The sequence below is a fragment of the Podarcis filfolensis genome (assembly GCF_964270895.1).
Source record: "Podarcis filfolensis genome assembly, chromosome: 6".
In the NCBI taxonomy this organism is placed as follows: Eukaryota; Metazoa; Chordata; class Lepidosauria; order Squamata; family Lacertidae; genus Podarcis; species Podarcis filfolensis.
In genome coordinates this window covers 37,468,001-37,488,542 of record NC_139609.1, presented here as the reverse complement: position 1 = coordinate 37,488,542, position 20,542 = coordinate 37,468,001, and positions in this window count along the sequence as shown.

The window sequence follows — 20,542 nt, the reverse complement described above, 5'->3', positions numbered from 1 at the left end:
TACGACATTAAAAAGAAATTAGATATACTCACAGAGGATAAGTTATCAACAACTATTGGACATAATGGCTACCTATTGCCTCAAGTATCAAAGGCAGCAGGTTTCTGAATCCTGGGGAGCATGATCAAGGGAGTGTTGTTGTGTTCATGTCATGCCTGTGGCCCTACTATAGGTATTGGGTTGGCCACAATGGGCACAGGATGCTGGACTAGATTAACTTTTGGTCTGATCCAGCAGTGGACCCTCTTAGCATAGAATCCTAGAGTTGTAGCATTGGAAGGGTCATCTAGTCACTTAGTCCAACCACCTGCAATGCAGGAATCTCAACATGTGGTCTCCCATCCAGTTTGAAACCGCATCGGACCCTGCTTAGCTTTGCAAATGTGCTAGCAGTTTTATGTGCACTGAAGACATAGAGATTAGCAAATAAATATCCTTTGGTATTACTAAGCAGAGACAGCCTCTCTGTAGCCCCCCCCCCCAATATATTGTTTGATAGAGTTAACACCACCTACTATGGGATGCAATCTTTCCCCTACACATACATAGTGTCTCTCTCTTCTCTTCCTGTCTCCTCCTAGGTGACAGTACAGTTGCAATTGTACAGAATCTATTTGTGTAGGCTGCACATGGGCTCAGGCTGATGGAAGCAAAGGTGGCAGTGCTTTTCCTTACTAAGCCATGGTCTCCTTTGCAGAATTGGGGCTGTCAGGGCTGCATGGTGGCAGGGACAGAACTTAGTCATCTTGTTGAAATTTCTCTTGCCGCTGATGAGACGTTCATTAAACTAGGATTTCTTATTCAACAGACTTCAACTCTCTCTTGCCAGGCCCCTGGAGCACCCACAAAATCTGCTATATTTATACTGAGCAGAAGATCAGGTTCCATGCTTGTAATCAGCAGTTGGAAAGAGCAACAAATTAAGTTACATTTTGCCAAATAATGGAGACAATCTAGTGGATGACGCCAGAAACCATTGTTTTGCTTATTGGGAGGGGTTTCATTACACACAGAAGGAAATGACTCTTTAATAATTGCCTTGAGTGCCTTCAGTCCAAAATGCTTTAAACAGCAGAGCCAAATCATAAATCTTAATGTCTTGGCAAAGTCAAGCCCACCAAAAATATTAGTCTCCCAACAGTTCTCATAACAAAATCCTCTGCTCCTCCTTATGTTGCGTGTGTGCAAGGGTAGGTTGGTGGGATTGTGCAAGACACTGCTTAATTTGAAAAACAAAAATTATTAGCAGTGGGCCATGGAAGGGGCCAAAATGTACCTCATTGTTCTTAGGACGTATAAGTCTAGTCATGTCTTGCTTCATGTCATAGTGAAGCACAGAACAGTTGTCAGATTCTGAACTCACAAAGGATGAAACATATTGTCTGCATGGCCACAATCAAATAAGCAGGGATAACTGTGCCATATTGGGTGGAGTTCAGAAAGCTTTGTGACTCATGAGTAGCCTTCGGTCAGACTGTTTCCCCCCCTCTTTCTAACAAGGACAAATTACTGCCAGCATTATTAAATTGGCAACTGCGTGTGAGATCTTGGTTTATTAGTTTTAAAAAACTTAACTTCTAAAGTTTTTCTATTAAAAGGTCTTTCAAACATGTTCTCAAAATTTACTAACCTGCTTGCTCATTCATCCTTATGTTAGTCATTTCTAGTACACAAATAACTTAGAGAGAAAAATAAGCGAAAAAGGGCCAACTCTTCTTTGCCTCCTAATTTTACTGGCTATTTACAAACCTCATTTGGAATTAAGAATTAAGAATTTCTTTGCTGGAATAGAGACCTATGGATCAGGTGGCAATTTAGAAACTGGTCCCCTTAAGCCCTGTTCTCATCTGATGTCCATGAGGAAACTGCTGATAATATCAAAACAATAGCCTGTCGTTTTTGTTTTTACTCTCATTTAATCCTGATTTACTCTTTGGGGGGGGAGGAGCCAAAAAGTCATTAAAAAAAAAAACTGTCGTCAACATGGTTGTGATATCTGAACTACCTATTCTGCAATATTACACCACTGTCTGGAAGCATCTGAGGAAATGCAACAAAATTCTTAGTTGCTGTCCTACATGAATACGGCATATGATCACAAAATAAATTTGGGGTTACAGTCATGTAGAATGCATACGACCATGAAATAAGCTAATGCTTAAAGGAAAAACATACAGTCCCAACAGAGTTCAAAGATACAGCAAAATGTTGGGTTTATGGAGTTTGGTTTTGGGGAAATAACATGAGTGTAATACTAGTAATTTATGCGTACTTGATCTCTGTGGTTTTATATATATATATATATATATATATATATATATATATATATATATACTGGTTTTAAAGGCATGATTATTTGGGATTGGTCCTCAATTAAATAACAGAAATATATTTCACAAAACAAAATTGGAGGCACACAGGGAAAAACAGGCAGGACATGTTTAAATAAAGATCTTAGGTAGATCCTACCCAGGCCTGAACAAAAGCTTTATACTTTTACTCTCAAGACAGCAACTCTTTGCTAATTATTATCATTTAAATGGAAGGAATATGATGCATGAGAACACACAGATCACTGCTGCAAGCATGTGAAGATAACTTTAACTATAGGAAATGAATGAGGTAGCAGTTTTAGAAGTTATCATCTTATGGACTGTTATTTGTCTTTCAGCCATTCTGAGAACCCCTATTCAGCATTGCAACCACGTTAAGTTACCAGATGATGCCAATTCATTGACTGGAATGTAACAGCACCAAGTAACAAGGATTGATACTGACAGGGCTGCTTTCATGCTGCAACTTCCCCGGACACCAGCTGTGCAGCAGAAAGAAAGAAATCTCCAGAATCCACAACATCCCCTCTCCAATTAATCCACAGTTTTCATGCTGTGCAGGAATGAATAGTGCGAGGTATTGATAGCTGCATGCAGGAGGTTTCCTGGTTTTCTTGGAGTTTCCTGAGGGGGAAGCTATACGGAGAGCAAATAGCCAACCTGTTAAAATGATGCCGTGAACCTCACTTTAAGCAAAAATGTCGACTGTGCACTGTTTACATGCCAGCAGACTTGTGTGTATGGGAGAACAGACACAATCTTTGACATTTTGCTTTGGGATACACCTCACAGGATGGGTCACGGAGGTGCCTTTTCTCTTTTAGACTGAAGGTGCACAATTGCTAAAGGCTCTGGAAGGTTGGAGAGAACAGCTTGGATGGTTTGAGGTATTTAACAGAGCCTGGGTCATATGGGAAGGACATGTTGTACTGGAATACCATCCCTAGAAACGCATTCCGTGCTTGGAACTCCCACTGTCCATGCCCACAAGTTTCTCAATCAACTTTGCTTGTCTTCCTGCATAGTGTCATCTGTGCCTGGAAACTCTTTCAAACAAAACTCATGCAACTACAATCAATCCCCCTTCAAACCCTGTCTCATAAATCAGTTCTGGAATAAAACTCTTCTCACTCTAGCCCACAAACTTGTTGCATTGCTTTTGCATATCGCTGAATTTAATTATATTTTGGATGGTTTAAATAGCTGCTTTTAACTATTTTTACAGGTTGCTTATTTTATTGTTTCATTCTTTTTGTAAACCACTTTGAGGTTCTTTTTACAATCAAGCGGCATATAAATTTTACAAAATAAATTGTTAGGACATCATTAACTCTTGCTTGTAAACTTCTCGAAGCAGGAAGTCACACTAATTTTATTTGTTAAAGATTGCACATTGATGGCAGAATGCTTATGACAAAACATTCACACTGAAGTCTGAATAACTCTCTTACCTCAACATTCAAAACAGGCTTCAATAAGCCTCAATAAAATTATACTCAATGTCCTCGTTACAAAACCTTCCATTTATCCAAATCCATAGTGTGTCTCTATAGTGTTCTCAATTGAGAAGTCCACAATCCTATGCAATCCCAATGAGTTCCATGGAACTTACTCCCAGGTAAGTATATGATATCTTAAGAGAGCCCTAAGCATGATTCTCCTATTCTGGCAAGCTATCAGAACCAGTGGCTGACTTGGCTTTTATTTCTACCTGTAGATTAGTCTTAGTTCCTTCTGTTTAATCCAGTTTTAATGGGTTTTAGCCATTTCTACTTAATACTTGTATTATCAGTGTGGATTAAAAGAAAGAAAAAAAGCACTTGGATGAGTCATATTGCAGGGGGGAAATGTTGAAGCCTGTCAATATCTCCATTAACAAGATTCCCATTGTTACAAAACGGAGTATTTGACAGTTACCAGACATTTGGAGGTACAGCTGAACAAGACTGTTTTGCTAACCTAAAACTGCTGGCTAAGGGCAAAGGTTAAAACTGTATAGATGGTTTCATTCTATCTCAGTACAGTCATTTGTTCGCAGAAGCAAAAAAATTCTTTTAGCAAACTGGAGGCTCTCTGCTGGACATCTTGAAAGATAACAAAACCATACAGAAAGATTACAAAACCATCCGGAAAGAGAAGGCAGAGAAGGAAGAATCTTCAGTGTTATATTGAGGGGAAACCTTGCGACCCACTTTACCGAACAAAGATTTCTAAGTGCTGCAAAGAAACCACAGGTGACCCTTGTTCAAAAATAGTTCAAACCCACATCTCTATATAATGTATCTTATGTAGTGCATTAAAGCCATAGCTACGTTTTAAGAACCATCGTGCACAGTTCTTGCAGTTCTTGTATTTCATTACATTCCAGTTCAATTGGCAAGATCCCTGCAGAATTTCCTCTGGCAATTACCGATGGACAAATGCTTCCCTAGCTCCACTTCCATTGTATCAAGCTTACCAGAACAGGATGATCCAAATAATGCACAAAAGGATCATCTAGTCCAATCCCCTGCAATGCAGGAATAATAGATAAAGGAACCCTGACAAATGGCCATCCAACTTCTGCTTAAAAACCTCCAATGAAGAAGAGTCCACTTTGAAGGTTGTGGACTCTCCTTTCTGGAGGTTTTAAAGCACAGGTTGGATGGTCATTTGTCATGGATGCTTTAGTTGAGATTCCTCCACTAAAGTCTATCACAAGAACATCCCCTAACCTCTCATTGATGTGACATCAACCAATCTTTTTTGGACTATTAGGGAGCAATCCACCTAACAAGGAACTATTGGCCAGCAGCTGTCATGACATATACAAACGGGCTCTGAAACATCCATAAAAATGAAGATTCTTGTAGAAGAAATATGTTTAGTATTAGCATTAAAAATGTGTGGAACATTTCCCTTCTATGGCTGAATTGTTCATCCATTGGCTCCAGGCAACATCAGAGGTAGCAGCATTTATGGAACTCATTTTCCATCTGTATACAATTATTAGAAACTATTAAGTGATGCTATTAGGTGAAAAGTTAAATTATCCAGTTATTGCTACATTGCCAAATAGCTGGTTGCCTGATTAAAAACATACCAAGATAGCACACCTCAGCCCACTATTTTGAAATATTTATAATGAAAATTAGTTTCTGCTTGGCTAGATCTTCATTTTGACCGATGGTTCGAGTGAGTGCCCTCAAGCTATTCTGTGACATGACCAGCTCCCAAGACTCAACCTTTGGGTAATTCAAGGTAACAGTAGAGTCTTAAAAAATAATATAGGATACCAGGCATTTCATACCAGTGAAATTACAACGGCGACAGTGGTATCCATTAAACTATTTGAGTTTGCAAAACAATTTGCTTTGATTTTAAAAATTATTCTCCATGAAAGATTAACGATCTGTGACCATAACTAATCATTTAGTCTGGTAGTGACAGGAAGAGATACAGTGGTACCTTGGGTTAAGTACTTACTTCGTTCCAGAGGTCCGTTCTTAACCTGAAACTGTTCTTAACTTGAAGCACCACTTTAGCTAATGGGGCCTCCTGCTGTTGCTGCACTGCCGGAGCACGATTTCTGTTCTCATCCTGAAGCAAAGTTCTTAACCTGAGGTAATATTTCTGGGTTAGCGGAGTCTTTAACCTGAAGCGTATGTAACCTGAAGCGTATGTAACCCGAGGTACCACTGTATTATGTTAAAGGGGGTGGGGAATGAGAGAAGCCACATAACTCTCTGACCAGAACTAATGGCTCTCCCGTTAGATGCCTCTAAGCCAGAGATGTTTTAGCCATGAAATGAGAACAAGAAAAGTCCATTAGTGCCATGGTTTAATTTCTTCAAATATTCAGCAAGGTTGTAGCTTTGGGAGCCAGAGGCCAGCTGCCTTTTTATCCCAAGTCCACTGTCACTCTGATCTTCAGAGCGAAAGGGGGGAAAAGCAAAGAACAATGTATTTGGAAGCCTGCAAGAAGGTATTCAACACTGCATGGAAACTACAGATATTTTCTAAACATCAACTAAAACTTAAAGAGCTGTTCATAATAGCCCCCGTTAAGCTTTTCTGAGCAAAGGTATCAAAAATTGTTATTGTTATTATTCATTTCATTTCTGTACTGCTTTATATTTTTACAATCTACATTAAAGCATCAAATAAAACAATTCAGAATAAAACATTGCTGAAGAAAGGCAAGTATAAAGTATGCATTCAAAGCAACACAATTCACAGGAAATCAAGATATTACCCTAAAGATTTCAAAATAAAACACTACAAAGGAGGTCAACAGCAGAATGTACCGGTACATTTAACACAGCACTGTTAACCATTTTTTAAAAAATCTAAAACACTACTAAAGGAAGTGAGATATAAAATGCACATTTAAAACAGCATAACCAAAAAGAGAATAAAATATGATCATAAGCACAGAACATATCAATGGTGGTTCATGGCAAGCGGCAGCTGTGAAAGCTCAGGCGTGATGACATGTGTCTTTGCACTAAGAGACAGCCAAGGCAGCCTGAGAATGGCAAGGCTAACAAGGGATGAATGCAAGCCAGGGAAGTTACAGGTAAACAGATTTTTGTCGTAGCTCAGGAAGAAGACTGGCTGCTAATGGAAAGGTGAGTTGAGGTTTGAAGAAAGAGGTGGTTCAACCATAGAGGTCTTTTGGGAAGGAATTCCAGGCAGATGAAGTGGATGGATTGAGGGGAAAAGGATTGCCCAGGATGGTGGTGGTTTTGCTTCTTTTATTATTTATGGACCTGGTTGAGAATCTCTATTTAATTTTTTATTAAAATTGTTTTATACAAATCATAGAGGGACCATGAGAAGCATTTAGTCAAACCCCGTGCAATGCATGAATCTTTTGCCCAATGTGGGGCTTGAACCCCACAATAAAGACTCCCTCAGAAGTTTTAAGACTCCCTCCGGGTATAGAACTGGTACGCTGAACAAATATGAAGGAATGACTGAAGAATTCCACTGCCTGCTTAGACATCATATCTTCCAACCTGGATATGGACTGCTAAGAATTGCTGAACAATCCTTATTTAGACAGGTTCTGAATAGTTCAAATACTTGCACGTGATACACGCAGCATATTTTCAAAAACGACTGCTGCTTACATGTGGCAATATATTAAAGATTAGAGTCCTTAGCCACATCTTTTTCACTTCTTCATTATTGCATTCATGTACAATCAGTTGAGTGGACGGCTTGGTAGAGTTAAAGGAGCCAAAATTGCTGTGGTTTTGGGGTTTCTCTTAGTAAACAAACAAAACTCTTCTCTAATTTAGACACAATTTCTAAGCAATTATTGTCAGAGGGGACTGAAAGGCCTTTGGTGTTTTGTTTTGTTTTTAAATTTAAGCACTCTAAATAAGCAACTTGGAGTAGATTTTGGCAGGAATATGCTTAACTTTATAAGAACATTACAAGAGATTGCAATGTCCTTTTCCACTATAGCAGCCAGTGCCCGTACGTGTGTTGGTTACTAAATAAAAGTGAAGCAAGGCTTACACTAACTATGCCTTGCAAATATGGAGAACCTATTAGTGTCTCTCTTTTCGCTATCTCATTTTGCTATTTGCAAACTGTTAAGTTGTGGGCGAACATAGCAGACGACACAGCGATTTCTCCAGAGCAGCTCTTTACTTGTAAGCTGGACAGAACTGAACAGCAAACAGCTCAGCCGGCCTGCTTTTATAGGCAGCCGGCTGTCCACATTGTAGCAACAACAACCCAGGGTTTCCCGCCTAAAATAACTGACGTGGACCAGAGTGAAAACTATCTACAGTATCCCCCTGCTGGCCCAGGGTGAGAACTTCAATACATAACACCTCTCCCCACTGAGATAAGGCGTTAGTTACAATCGTAATGGTTTCCTTATATACAGCACTACACGTAATGGTTCAATTAGGCACAAAAACATATCGGTTACATTTCCCATACTTAGACCAACAGTGATACATGTCCAACAACATAGTCCTTTAAATAAGTTGGGCGCTTGGAAACTCTGCCAGACCGCCGGGGACTGGTAGCCAAGTCCGGAGGGCCACACAATTCTTGCTGAGGCTGTGGTGCGACCCTAGGTGGCGTTGAAACCAAATCCCCTGGATCCGCTGCTGTGGGTGGAGCCTCCGCAAGTGGAGTGGTCTGAGTCTGTGGTAAGTCTGGCAGACCCTCTGAAGCGGCTTGGTTCGGCTCCACGCTGGCAGTTTGCGAGGGAGGTGTAGGTGGAGCCTCGCCATCTGTAAGTGTCTCTTCTGGAGCCACGAGCGCAGTTGGGGGCACCACGGTAGTGTCCAAGTCCCCAACCCTGCGCCTAAGCTAGTCTATGTGCCGGCGCCACAAGCGTCCGTCTTCGACTGCCACCTGGAACGAGCGAGGTCCAGTGACTCCCACTACTGTGGCTGGCACCCAAGGAATGTCCCCCACATAGTTCTGGGCAAAGACCTGGTTTCCTGGAACAAATGACCGTGGCGCGTTGGCACAGCCTGGGGGTTCGGCCACGGCAAAGTCTGGGTGCAGCTGGTCGAGCGGTGACCTGAGGCGGCGGCCCATAAGCAGTTCAGCAGGACTCCGCCCTGTGTCCGCATGAGGGTTGCACGAACAAGGATTCGGCGACCCGCTCGTGCCAGTCTCCCCGGTCCAGGCGCGCCAGTGCCTCTTTTGCCGAGCGCACCATTCTCTCCACTTGTCCATTGCTGGATGGATGAAAAGGTGCCGTTAGGGCATGGCGGATGCCCAGTCCCAAAAGATACCGCTCAAAAGTGCCTGACGTGAACTGCGGTCCGTTGTCGGAGACAAGGACATCAGGACACCCATGCGTCGCGAACAGGCCTCGCAGCACCCGGATGACGGCCTCGGTAGTGGTGGAGGGCATCAGGGCCACCTCCAGCCATTTGGAATAGGCATCCACCACTACCATAAAGGTCCGGCCATGAAAGGGGCCAGCCAGATCAATGTGCACCCTCGACCAGGGTGTCTTTGGCGTCTCCCAGGTGTGTCCCTTAGCTGCCGGTGGTGCAGGCCTCAACTCTTGGCACGCTTGACAGGCGGACACCCAGGCAGTGATGGCATCGTCCATGTTAGGCCACCAGACGTAACACCGAGCCAACGCCTTCATTTTGACAATTCCCGGGTGGCCAACGTGCAGAGCCTCCAGGACGTGCTGACGGAGTCCCTGGGGAATCACGACGCGGTCTCCCCACAGCAGACAGCCGCGATGAGCCGAGAGTTCATGTTGTCTGGTTGCGAAGGACTGGAACTCCGATGCAAAAGGCCCTTGTGGCCACCCCCTCCACACCCAGTTGAGCACTCGGCTGATGGTGCGATCCTGGGCAGATGCGGAGGCCACAGTGGCAGCCGATACCGGCGCTGCTGGAAGATCCTCAATCAGGAGGAGCGATGAAGCTGGAGCCGGGTCTTCCACAAACGCTGGAAGAGGGCAACGGCTGAGGGCGTCGGCATGGCCCATCGATTTCCCCGGGCGATGGACGAGCCGGTAGTGGTAGGCAGCCAGGAAAACAGTCCATCGCAGCATGCGAGGCGAGAGGACCGGTGGAGTTGGACGATCACCGGAGAGGAGGCCCAGGAGCGGCTTGTGGTCAGTGATGAGGTCAAAAGTCCTGCCATAGAGGTATTCATGGAACCTCTTCACTCCAGCCACAAGTGCCAGTGCCTCCTTGTCGAGCTGGCTGTAATTCCGTTCCGTCGGAGATAGCGTCCTGGAAAAGTAGGCGAGCGGTGCTTCTCTTCCGTCTGGAAAACGGTGACTAAGGACAGCGCCGATGCCAAAAGGTGAGGCGTCGCAGGCAAGGACCAGCGGCCTGGATTCACTGTACTGTACCAGCACACGGTCCGATGAAAGGAGAGCCTTGACCGCGTTGAAGGCCGCCGTCTCCTGATGACCTCAGGCCCAAGGCGTCTTTGTGCTGAGGAGTCGGTGAAGAGGCTCAGCCACCGTGGCTTTGTGGGGCAGGAACATGTTATAAAAGTTCAGCAGCCCCAGGAACGCCTGCAACTCCGTCTTGTTCTTTGGGATGGGGGCCTGCTGGATAGCGCGGATCTTGGATGTGGTCGGGTGAAGGCCGGAGTCGTCGATAAGATAGCCCAGGAACTCTACCTGTGGAACGGCGATCTGGCACTTCTCCCTCTTTACCTTGAGCCCAGCCTCTTGGAACCTGGTCAGCACGGCACGGAGGCGCTCAAACAGCTGCTGGTGTGAGTCTGCGGACACCAAGACGTCATCAAAATATGGTACCACGCCCGGAAGCCCTTACAGGAGACGCTCCATAAGGTTTTGGAAGATGCCAGGAGCCACACTCACCCCGAACTGCAACCGGTGGCAACGGAATGCCCCTCGGTGGGTGACAATCGTCTGGGCTTCAGCAGTGGCATCATCGACGGGCAGTTGTTGATAGGCTTGGGCAAGGTCCAGCTTAGCGAAGACCTTACCCTCACCCAGGGAATGCAGCAGGTGTTGGACAACAGGAACTGGATAAGCGTGCTGCTGAAGTGCCTTGTTGATCGTGCACTTGTAGTCAGCGCAGATTCTCACCGACCCGTCTGGCTTGACAGGCGTGACGATGGAGGTTTCCCACTTGGCGTGGTCAACCGGCTCCAAAACTCCTTGGGCGATCAGCTTGTCCAGTTGTTCGTCCACCTTAGCCTTGAGAGCAAAGGGAACCCGGCGTGGCTTTAGCTTGATGGGGGCGACTTGTGGATCAAGGCTAAAGGAGATGGGCGTACCTGTATACTGCCCCAAAGTGCCGTCAAAAACCTTGGCAAAGTCTTTGACCAGACCCTCAGTCTCTGCGTTAGAGATGCAGTTGATCCCGGTGACTTCCAGGCCGAGGGCATCAAACCAGTCTAGCCCTAGGAGGCTTGGCCGCTGACCTTCGACCACCACCAACCGGAGCAGGCCCGAAAAATCCTTGAAGGCGATCCGGAACCGGCCAACACCTACCACGGGAATGTTGTTTCCCTGGTAGTCTCTCAGGTGTACGCGGTGAGAGTCGAGTTGCCTTTTGGACACTCTGGGTACCAAGACACGATGGACAGGGCAGACCCGGTGTCAATCTCCATGTCACATGGAGCTCCTTCAATGAGCACCATGACGTTCAGCTTGCGTCGCGTAGGCGAGTCGGTTTGGCCAATCGTGGTTCCAGACAGGCAGCGGCAGTTGGTGAAAGCGAAACAGCTTTCCTTGGCAGACTGGAGTGAAGATTTGGACTTGCGAGTCGGTGAAGGTGGGGTGTCAGACGGAGCCGATCGGCAGACCTTAGCGATGTGGCCCCTTCTAGAACATTTCCTACAGATGGCGTCTCTGAATCGACACTTGGCACGGGAATGGTTGCCTCCGCAGCCGGCACATTCCAGTTGGCCCTTGGACTTCAGTTGGAACTTCCTGCACTCCCGCTTTGTCTGGTGCACATCATCATCTTCACTGGAGGATGCCTCATCACTGCTGGCCTCTTCATGATGCACTGGAACTGGCTTCCTAGCAAGACGCAGGCTGCTGGACTTGCGGATCTCCTGGACGGAGCGTTCAGCAGCTTCTGAGGCCACAGCCTTCTCAACGGCTTTCTGTAGCGTGAGGTCTGGCTTGGCGAGGAGACGCCGTTGCAGATGGATGTCCCGGACCCCACAGACGATTCAATCCATCAGGGCATCGTCTAAGTCTCGGAACTCGCAGTGCATTGCAGCCTGTCGCAGGGCGGTGGTGTAGTTGTTGATTGACTCCCCCTCTGCCTGGTTCCGGTGGTAGAACGCATGGCGGGCAGCAATCTTGGACGGCTTTGGTGCGTAGTGGTTGCGGAGCTTCTCTTGGATCGTGTCCCACGGTGTTGCCTGGACTGCTTCAGGCGCAACCAATGCTCGGGCCGTCTCAAACACCTCAGGCCCACAGAGGCTGAGGAATAGGCCCCGCTTACGCTCCTGTGATACTTGCGTCAGCTCGTTGGCTTGGAGGTAGCAGTCGAACCGAGCGAGGTAGGAGTCCCATGATTCAGAGGCTGGTGCAAACGGCGGTAGAGGCACAAGTGAAGCCATGATTCCGATGCCGGCGTGAAGGGCGATGGATGGAACACCGTGCTCTAGCCAGAACAGTCAGCTCTGAATTGGTTCTGTTCAGTGATTTCGCTCAGTGATTTCGCTCAGTGATTCAGCTCTGCTCAGAGGTGGCTGCATCTGGCTGTGCTCTGATGTCCATCTATCCCATCCTCGTCGCCAGTGTCAAGTTGTGGGCGAACATAGCAGATGACACAGCGATTTCTCCAGAGCAGCTCTTTACTTGTAAGCTGGACAGAACTGAACAGCGAACAGCTCAGCCGACCTGCTTTTATAGGCAGTCGGCTGTCAACATTGTAGCAACAACAACCCAGGGTTTCCCGCCTAAAATAACTGAGGTGGACCTGAATGAAAACTATCTACAGTATCCCCCTGCTGGCCCAGGGTGAGAACTTCAATACATAACACAAACCTCCTATTCTATATGCAGAATACTGTGTGCAATACTGTATAAAGAAGGGGAAAAAGGTTTACAAGCAAGCACATTCCAACTTGTTATTCAGCGTTCCAAATGCAAACTCCACATGCTTTCACAAATTCCATAAAACTGCGTAAATTACATGACCAGCTCAAGAAGTTTGATACATAAGTGGGATATTTGTGTCTAATACAGTATATTTTCTGTCCGCAACTTTCTCCCAACTGAAACAGCAGATTTGCAGACCACCCCCCTTTTGACAACTGTTAACAATAATCAACAATAATCAAACAACCAACAAAACTCTAATCCATAAATAAATATTTGCTTCTCATCGTTATAGTACACAATTAAATAACTTAAAGCTCTGTGGAGGCCTATAATAAATTGAGTAATAGCAGCTAAAAGTAATTTTCTGGTATTCATTTGGTTAAAAAAAATGGAATCGATATAAATGATTAATAAGCCCAACTATCTGCCCTTTCTGGCTGGCACTAGATGAAATCAAGCAGGATCATGGTTTTAGCATTTGGGGGGAAAATGATGTATATAGTTACAGAGAACTGATTAAAGATGGAACATTGATTCAATTTCCAGCAGTCAAAAAGCCAACAAAGAAAGACTAGCTGCACTGGTATGAATGTCTACAAGTACAAAATACAGAACAAAAATTTATAAGAGAGAATAAGGTACTGAGGGAGGTAACAGAATTTATAAATATAATAAAAAGAAAGATAAACATCCATTATCTAAGCTCTGTTGTTACAATATGATGAACAGGAATGAGTAAAGGAATATGTGATAAAGTGGGATCCGGATATGGGAAATAACATAGCTATGGGGGTATGGGAGAAAATGTGGAGAAAGGATCATAAATTTTCACTGAATGCAAATGTGAGAGAAAATTGTTTCAAGGTAATGGCAAGACTCCAGTAACTATTCAGGCAATAAACAGAACATATTCAAAAAAATCTGGTTAGAGTAAAAAAAGAAAATGGAACCTATTCTCGTATGTGGTAGACATGTATTTACAACAAAAATACTTGAAGAGGATTATTAAAATAACAACTAAATTTTGAAATATGAAGTTCATTTAGATCCAGTATTGATTTTGTTGAACCATGTCACCCAGTATAAGGAAAGAGCTTAGGGAAATTATTTCCTATTTGTTAACAGCTGCACAGATATTATTGGCTCAACAATGGAAAATTACATGATGCCATCATTGCAAAGAATGGTTTAAGTAGTAGTAGTAGTAGTAGTGGTGGTGGTAATAATAATAATAATAATAATAATAATAATAATAATAATAATAAATGACTTCTTATTTGAGAAGACAAAAGGAAAGTGAATATAGGAACGAGTTTTAGAAAAACCAGTTGTGCTTTATGCAGCATTACCAAAAAAACCATTGCTTCCTGCAACAGCGTATTCACATAGATTTTGAATGTTTTCAATAAGAAAATTTGTGGCCTTGTGCTAATTTATATTTATTTAACAGACTTTATTAGAAGAAGAATATCCTTACACAGTAGTTTCTGTTTTCAACTTCTATGTAGACAATTGTATGTAGCTTATTGATAGCAGTGTTGTCTCCAGGATGAAAGAATAGCACAACTGACGCTTTTAATTAAACTGAAATATGTTAATGGGAAATACAACATTAAGAAGAACTCTGATGTAAAACTTGTAAGCATCAGAAAGAAGAGAAATATTTACATAAAATATCCACATGTCAGTGGGTTGGTTATCCAGATGAAAAGAGATGGTGTTATTTTAGTTGACTCTCAGGGGGTCTTGAGAATTGTATGGTATTTGCTCCCAAATACAGGAACTGCTGCAATTCAAAGGATGTAGTATATCTAATGCCTAACGTCTTCCAGCTGTGGCAAGAAAACAAAACAAAAGCTGACAGAAGAGAGACTTATTCCTCTTTAACGCACCCCATATTTGCTTTGCCTCTCCTGTTTGAAAAAAAACTTGACTAGTCAGCCCTAACCCCAGACAACTAAGCACTCTTCATACTTCATGACTGGACAAGACAGCACCCAAACGGTACAAAATAAAAGGCCTTCAATATCATTCTAATAACTTACTATCAAAGACTATCAACCATTAGTCACTGCTCAATTAGCCTTAGGAATTTTAAAGTAACTTCTCATTGGGATATTATTTAATTTTCAGAAAAGCTCTTTAGTGACTAAGCTACTGCATATTCACTTCTGGTCTATTTAAAGGGGCAAAAAGGATTCCAGAGGAAATAATTAAGCTTCAGTAATCAGATAATCCATCTCCCCTACATAGCTAACGAGTTATGAGTCTGTAGTATTTCAGACAGTACTCCTATTAATGTGTGCTTCTCCCTTGTACATATTTTTACAAGTTATACTGATGGTAAGAATGAATAGAAAGAGTCCGTTCATTCATTTTATCCAGAATAATACTGTTGTGTAATGAAGGTATCAATTATGCAATACTAATTAGATATTGCCTTTTTCCTGCTAAGTTCACAAAACTTTTCGCTAGCATGCAGTTGAATCTCACCCACAAAACAGCAACCATCTAGAAGCAGACCAAGTAAAATTGTAAGAGATGCTATACCAATTACTTAGTAAGTCATGGAGACCTCTACAGGACAATTATTGAAATGCAAGTTAGATTGAAAAATTCTGCCATAATGTCTTTCTTTTTCCTTTGGGAGTATGAAATTTTCATCTGGCCAAACCTCTGGCATCCAAAGCTTAATCTTGTATACAACTTTAGTATATTGTATTCTAACACCTGAAAATTCAACTCATTTGTAGGTATGTTCTTTTGCTGTCATTATAATCCTCTAATAGTAAACTCAGCTGGAGAGCACAGAGAATATTATAAAAAAAAACCCCAAACCTGAACCACTAAGAAAGAAAGAGGGAGGTATCAGTGTGCTATGGGAACTCCAAGGTTTGCTGATTTGTTTTTTAAAAACTCTTTATTATTATTACTTTATTTATTAAATTTGTATACTGCCCTTCACCCATAGATCTTGGGGGGGGGGGGAATGGGAGAGAGGCAAAGCTTAAGTTCTTTTATTTCATGTATGCTTGGGGTTTTTCTGTCAGCGTCACTTGGGGAAGTTCTCTTTCTATTCGCTTGTAATGTTTCCTTGGTGGTGAGAGAGGCTGGGGTGGCCTAGGGTGTGGTTGATCGTCTTTGGCTGGCCGCAGTGGGATTTGTTTGTGCGTGGGTGAGGGGGGTTGTCAGGTTAAGTTAGCCATATTGAATCATATGCTGTCAATGGGTTATGAGCTCTTTCTAGTGTGAGCGGGTATTGTTATCTTGGATGATGTTCAGTAGGGCCAGTTCTGGGGTGACTTCTAGTACCTGTTTAGTTATTTTGCTTATTTCTAGTATGACTGTGCACACTCCTTTTCTGACTGGGTCCTCGATTACTTGGTTTGGTGAGATCTGCTGGTTCAGACACTCAGATATGTCTGAGGAAGCCCCACATGGGCTCATGGGGAGGAGGTGCGAGGAGAAAACTCTTGTGACATTGATTTCTTTGGCAACATGGAAGGGCTGTGGTGGGATCCAGAAACGGCAGCCCCCGACCACTTAACTGCTCTCTTCTCCATCAGCTTGGGAGCTTTTTCTGAGATGCTTGCGTGGTATGATAGCATCCTTTGTTGTATGAGCATCTTTATCAAGATGCTAACAGACCTGCCTGCCTCTGATCAGTTGTGCTTCAAGGGAAGCTCACCAGTCCTGATTCTTTAATATTTTCCAGCCCAGATAGATGTTAACCAAAGGATCTCACAATAGTCATCTCCTTGCAGGAGCAACGAAGCATAGGAGAATCAGATACACCACAAGGGCATATTGGGTGGGATGGCTTTCAAAGAGGGCTAGACAATTGCATGGAAGAGAGGCCTATCAAAGGCAACTAGCTGTTTATGCTCAGCCTCCCCTGTTGGAGGGAACACTGCTTCTGAAAAGCACTTGCTGGAAGCCACAGACTCCCCAAATGTGTTTCACAAGGACCCCTTCCTTCCCTCTGCCCCAGTACCTGAGGGTCATCCCATCTCTCCAGGGATTTGGCCAGAACAAAGTATATGTTGGGGAAAGGCTCCCTCCCTGCAAAGAAAATGGAGGAATCAGCAGGCGCCTGGCTCCCAGCCATGCTAGCACCAGTCTGGCGCATGAGAGTGGAGGACACAGGAAGGAAGCATTCCTATAGTATAGGGCACTCAATTGGCATTTCCACCTACCTGAACTCTGAGCCTTTCGCTGCTTGTTCTGGACTGCCTCTCTCCTAAGGAAGATGCAAGCTCTTGCTGGAAGCCACTGGTGGGGAGAGTGTTCCTATGATTCCCAAATGTTTCAGAAGCATCCTTTTGTTCCTTTAGCAGTTTAGCTGCTTGATATAATCCTAGCATGGCAGAGTTGGAAAGGATCCCAAGGGTCATCTAGTCAAACCCTCAGCAATGCAAGGATCCCGCCCACAGCCTCCAAACTCCAGCCTTCTGGTTACCATTGCAGTTCTGCATGGTATGGAGAAAGGGGAGAGAGAAATGTGTTGGTTACACTCTCATAACACTGATAAGCGATCCACACCATGCAGCCCTTTCAATAACTAAAGTCTAAAGGGCTGTCACATGAAGGAAGAAGCAAACTTGTTTTCTCCTGCTCCAGAGGCCCTTAGGGCCTGAAGCAGTGACTCTCCTTCCTTGGAGGTTTTTAAGCAGCGCTTGGATGGCCATCAGCCATGGATCATCTAGTTGAGATTCCTTCACTGTAGGGAGTTGGACTAGATGACCCTCAGGGTCCCTTCCAACTCTACAATTCTATGCTACTGTGTTTTAAAGAGCATCCAATGCGCCTTTAAAGCACATGACTTCCCCCAAAATGATTTGTGCCATTGTGGCTTCCCTCTCACAGACCTACAATCCCCAGAACCCCTAACAAACTACAATTCCCAGGATCATTTGGGGAAGACACCTGGTTTTTAGAACAGGAATGGAGAAGCTGCAGTTCTCATCCCCATTTCCTAGGAACCAGGAATGGGAAGCTCAAGTGCTTCTAACAGTATGGTTATAGGGAGCAGTGTGTATAAAATATTGAATGTAGTAGGGTTATTAAGGTAATTGTATCAGAATGATTATGGGAATGTTCATAAGGGAGGGAGGGGAGAAGAGATATTGTGGGATTCTGGTGGTGAGTGATGATTGGATGAGGATTTGAAAGGGAGTTTGAATGCGAGGCAGTTGAGAGAGGTGGGTTCTGGAGGGGGTGGTTGGGCAACTAACTATTCAGCTTAGGATCAGTAGTCTAGTCGTCATTTTTGTAATAAAGCAGAATATAAGATAAAGAGAATATGAGGCCATAAGCTCAGGTACACACGTCATCCTACAATCATTTAGTGAATCATCCATACAGACTCCTTTAGTGACGGTGCAGTACCTAGGATCTGGACCAAACATTGATATTTTTTTCTCTTTTCTAGTTTCATAAGTTTGTTCTGGTTCTAATGATGTAATGGGGGTGGCTTTCTTTTAATACTGGGGGCTGATACACACTCCTTTTCTTCTTTAAAAAAATAATAATTTCCCCTCGTTTTCAAAAGCACATGCATTATCTCTTTCTTCAGGTTCTTCAGTTACATTTGTTGTGAGACATTGGTGTTATATGCATTATAGGGTTGGGAAGATTCTCAGAGCAGTTCACAATATGAAAATACAAGATGAAAAAAACACAAAATTCATAATAAAACCAAGAACAAAACAGTAGGTCAGTAACGTAAGTATAACATGATTGCAGACTCTGTGACCTTAGTCACACCTGTGTGCTGGAAGTCTAGAACCAAGGAGATCTAAGTTCAAATGTCCATACAGCTATAAAACTCAGTCACCATCCCTCAGCTTAACATTCCTCACAATTATGCTGTGAAGATAAGAGAGGAGCCATGAATGCCACCCTGAGCTGCTGAGAATAAAGATTTGTTTGGACTAATTAATAAGTCTGCAAAAGATCTGGCAACCTAACTTACACACCCAAACTCCCTCAGTAGTTACTGAGATTCTCCTTGGACTGGTTTCACAAGCTTATTCATGGTGTACTAAGAGTTTCCTGATCTTTCTTTTTTTGGCAGAATTTTTAAATGTTATTTCCAAATAGAATGCTACCTGGGGGGGAAAAAGTAAGACTGGAAGGAAATGAAAGATGAGGCTCTTGCATCACTTCATATATAGCAGTCAATTTGCAACTAACTATACACCTGTTTATTATTTTTCATATGTTTGGTTATTTTAAATAACATATGAAAGACAAACTAATAAAACGTGGCAACGTTGTTTCCCCTTGCAATTGGCTCTCAGAATCAACATAAAGCCTTCCAGTGCAACTCCTCAGCCAGATGGAAAAAGGGTTTTCATCCGTTTAAATACTCTCTGTGTAAAAAATTAAAGAATAAATCCAATATGAAATATATTGAGAAACACGTGGGGGTGGGGTGGGAAGGGCAAATTAAGCAAAGATAGCCCAGAGAAGGGATTTGAAAGCATAATGAAATCTACTCAGGGAAACAAAATGTCTAGAGCTAAGGTAAAGGGACCCCTCACAGTTGGGTCCAGTCGCGGATGACTCTGGGGTTGCGGCGCTCATCTCACTTTACTGGCCGAGGGAGCCGGCGTATAGCTTCTGGGTCATGTGGCCAGCATGACTAACTCGCTTCTGGTGAACCAGAGCAGCACACAGAAAGGCTGTTTACCTTCCCACTGGAGCGATACCTATTTATCTACAGTGGTACCTTGGGTTAAGTACTTAATTCGTTCTGGAGGTCCGTTCTTAACCTGAAACTGTTCTTAACCTGAAGCACCAATTTAGCTAATGGGGCCTCCTGCTGCTGCTGCGTCGCTGGAGCACGATTTCTGTTCTCATCCTGAAGCAAAGTTCTTAACCTGAGGTACTATTTCTGGGTTAGCGGAGTCTGTAACCTGAAGCGCATGTAACCTGAAGCGTTTGTAACCCAAGGTATCACTGTACTTGCACTTTGACGAGCTTTTGAAGGAGGTGAGGACAGGTGACCCCACCTAGGCCCAAAGTCACCCCCCCAACCAGGCCTCAAAGCCTCAAGCACTTTTCAAGTTGCTCTTTTTCTCTAAGGCTAAAAAGCATTTAGCTAAGCATCTTGCTATCTTGCTCCGCTGTAGCAAAAGCTGAGCTGAGAAGAACAATGCCTTTTCGCTTCTCAGGCTAGCTGACCTTGCCAAACAGTGCATTCAACTTGCAACTTTTCTTTCCTGGGAAGGGCGCCAAGAGTCCAAAAGAGTCCCAAGACAGGAGCTTTCTGTTCATGCTCAGGAAACTCGTCATGGGGCAGGACTCTTGAGGAGGAGAAAGGGAGGGAAGTGAAGGGGAAATATATGCTCTGTGCAAATGGCTGTGAACTTGTGCTTGTTTTGTGACTCTATTACACTTGCTCCTTCTACCAGCCTGGATGGTAGAACAAAGCTTTTTCTCTGAAACTATTCCTTAAGTGTCTGTTGACTCCCATTTCCCCGTTCCGGGTGCAAAGCTCTTCTCACCCGAGGCTAAAAAGGCTACACTTTCAAACTGCTAGGTTGGCAGGAGCTGGGACCAAGCAACGGGAGCTCACCCCGTCACAGGGATTTGAACCGCTGACCTTTTGATTGGCAAGCCCTAGGCTCTGTGGTTTAACCCACAGCACCCACCTCATTTAAACAATGGAACT